This window comes from Xiphias gladius, chromosome 7 (genome assembly GCF_016859285.1).
Source record: "Xiphias gladius isolate SHS-SW01 ecotype Sanya breed wild chromosome 7, ASM1685928v1, whole genome shotgun sequence".
NCBI lineage: Eukaryota > Metazoa > Chordata > Actinopteri > Istiophoriformes > Xiphiidae > Xiphias > Xiphias gladius.
This window is the reverse complement of record NC_053406.1, coordinates 20,756,600-20,760,239: the sequence shown is the minus strand read 5'-3', so window position 1 is coordinate 20,760,239 and position 3,640 is coordinate 20,756,600.

Here is a 3,640-nt window from a genome sequence, read left to right as displayed (position 1 = left end):
AGCACAAGCACGCACGTAACCTACGCACGCACGCACGCACGCAAGCACATGGGCCCCAGTCATCCAGACTGGATCCTTATCTGTCTTCAAAGTTTTGGTATCAACACGAAAATCAAAGGACATGAACTTGTCCTAAATACTATTATCATACTTGGTAATTCCTGTTTCCATAAGTCAAGTGGAAGAAATTTGCCACGTCCTTTCATCTCTAAACTTTGTGGAGAAAAATTGCCAAAGCCTGCAGAATCACTATTTACTATTTGTAAACTGCTGTTAACGCTATTCTGGACACTGCATACTGAAAGTATTTGAGAGAAAACGGTAGGTGACAGAAGGATTCTGGGTGAGCGTGGAGTGATGCAGGGAGTGGTAACAGGTATTACCGGAGATGAAGACTTGGAAAAACTCGAACGCAGTATTTATGGGGGGGCGAGGCGAGTAGAGTTAAGAGATTACTCGAAACAATGAATGTTGAAAGGGGGTATAGCTTGTCTGTTCCCCCCTGGAGTTTCAGGAGTCCGTACTTCCAGAAAAAGTTCAAATAGGATGTATGAGCTTCCCATTTAGGCCGTGAATCCCTCCCCCGCTTCGCTGCCACAAATGTCAGAGGTATGGGCATGTTGTAAGCAAGACAGAGATGATGCCAATGGCAGCAGTAGAGGCACTACAAACTAGAGCTTGAACGATGAATCCGCAAGGCCCAAAAAACCAGCCGATATATCTCATCTGAAAATGTGCTGGCTGATAAGTAATAAGAAACTGCAATACACAAATTCCAAAGATATGTTTGAGGTCATTTAGAAAGTGTCATTACACAGTGCAACGCAGTTTAAAATGTCCTGCTTAGTGCACATTTTGATCCCAATTCATAAAAAAATACTATTGCCCTTTCATTCAGGAAAAAAAATGGTGCATTCCTGTACAGTATTTACTTTAGTATCCATTGTGTCTGTCCAAGAAAACGCAGTATTTATGGGGGCGAGGCGAGTAGAGTTAAGACATTGCTCGAAACAATGAATGTTGAAAGGGGGTATAGCTTGTCTGTTCCGACTGGTGTTTCAGGAGTCCGTACTTCCAGAAAAAGTTAAAATAGGATGTATGAGCTTCCCACTTAGGCCGTAAATCCCTCCCCTGCTTCGCTGTCACAAATGTCAGAGGTATGGGCATACCGTATAGCAGCGGTTTGCAAAGGAAAGCAGAGGTGTCCCAAATGTGGAGTCGACGACAGAGTTGAAGACTGTTGAAATAATGTGAAGGCTAAATGTTATAACTGTGGTTGTGGAAATTGAGCAATTGAAAACAGCTAAAATAAGCTTTGCAGAGGCAGTGAAGAGGGTGCGAGGACAATGGGAAAGAGGTGAAACTGGCAAAGTTAACCAATTTTAAAGAGCACAGGTTGGTCAGGCGAGGAAAAAATAATACAGCACAGGCAGTGGATAAACCGATTTTGTTCACCGCCTATGTAGTCAACTGTACAGGTCAAGTCAAAACACAAAACAGAGAAAATTGAAATAATTGTGAAGGGAGCTGAGAAGCTTTTGGGTCTAAAATATTTATGCTGAGAGCATATCGATAAAATACTTGAAGCAGATTGGAAACCGGGATGCCCAGGTGATAAGACAATCTGATTATTACTCCTGCCAAGGAGGTAATAATTTTTCACCTCCTCTCCCCCATGTCTGTTCGCTTGTTTATTTGTCAGAAGGATTACGTAGAAAAGTACTGAACCGATTTGCACCAAACCTGATGGAGGGACGATGGATGGGGCATGGGCCAGGGAAGAACCCATTGAATTACAGTGGGGATCCGGTTAAAGGGGTGGATCCAGGAATTTTTTGTTATCACTTTCCTTAACATTGCGAGATAGGTAATTTTTCGACATTTTTGTCAATATTTGGCCTTGTCGGAGGAATATGCCCTACTGAGTGTCATTCTAGTTTTTACAATAGAATGCAAGAAGTTAAATAGCAAATGGCCAAGAACTTAAAGGATCCATTAAAGATCTTAGAAAGAAACCAGAATTAATATGTTTTGAAGAAACCTGGCTTAAGCCAGCATTTCACTTTGTTATTAAAGGGTATGATAGTGTCCGTAGGGATAGAGGGGACGACAGTGGAGGAGGGTGCATAATATTTTTAAAGCAAGCAGTACAATATAGGCTTTTGGAATATATATTTATTGAAATTCGGACAAAAGAAGGAAATATCAAAATTGTTAACTTCCACAATCCATGTAATAGACTAATAGGAGGGAAAGTGATAAGTAGTGGAGATTTGATGCCCATAGCATGTTATGGAGTGATTGTAATGATGACAATGGAATGGTGATTGAAGAGTAAATGGAGATTAAAAATGTAGCGTGCCTACAGGAGGCAAGTGGTACAAGAATTAATATCCGAACAGGTACAGAATCGGCCATAGATTTTACACTAGTGTCAGATTCGTCGGCAGCATATGATACAGGAGGATTACAGAAATGGTATTTCAATAGTGCTGACTGGGAGACATTAGTGATCAAGAAATGCAAACAAATTATAATAATGAAGATGTTGATAATTCAAATGTTTATGTTTGTAAAGCTATTCTAGAGGCTGCAAAGCAGTCTATTCAGGAGAAGGGAGGTAAGCACAAAAAGAACATTGTGCCATGGTGGACAAAGGAATGTGATAAAGCAATTACATCTCGAAATAAAGCTTTCAGGATGTTAAAAAGGAATCACAGTTTTCAGAATCTTATTGAATAAAAAAGGTTGTAGACAAATGTAAGGACAATCTTAAAAAAATGCAAAGAAGGACTTTTAGAGGAAATTCACCTTCAGTGGGAAGGGAGACAGAAATGGATAAAATTTGGAGAATGATAAAACGAATGAATGGGATTAAAAGAAAGTATGGGCATCCAGTCTTAACTGATGGTAAAACGACGGGCGGACAAGGTGGGGAAAAGAGGGAAGGAAACAACAATAGTGGGAAATGAAGAGCTGTTACAGCACGAGGGAAACACCATTGGCCTTCTGAACAAGCCATTTACAAGGACAGATCTGAATCACTCTCTCAAGAAAACCAAGATGTCAGCACCAGGCAAGGATCATATTTGTTAAACTGTTTAATGATGAACCATCTCAGAGAATCATCCAAGGGTATTTTACAGAAACTATATAATAAGTTTGGGAGGGTGGGAAATTGGCACAAAATTGGAGGGAGGCTGTTGTAGTTGCAATCGGAAAACCAGGCAGAGACTGCACAGACCCAGGGTATTATTGATCCGTTTCTTTAACATCCAACACATGCAAACTAATGTAGAAAATGATAAATTAAATGTCAATATATTACATAGAAAATAAAGGATATATATCCAAATACCAGTGTGGCTTTAGGAGAGGAAGAAATACTATGGATCCAGCTTTATGTTTAGAACATGTAATTAGAAAAACACAGATAAACAGAGAAAGTGCAGTGGCATCCGCTGTGATGTGAACGGAAGGAATATTGATCAAACTTTGTTAATTAGGTATCAAAGGTCGAATGCAAAGATGGATTAAGGCCTTTTTACAAGGAACATTAATAGAAGTCAGACTAGGAAAGAACTATTGAGGAAGATGTGTTGTTGAAAATGGAACACCTCAAGGAAGTATAGTAAGCCCT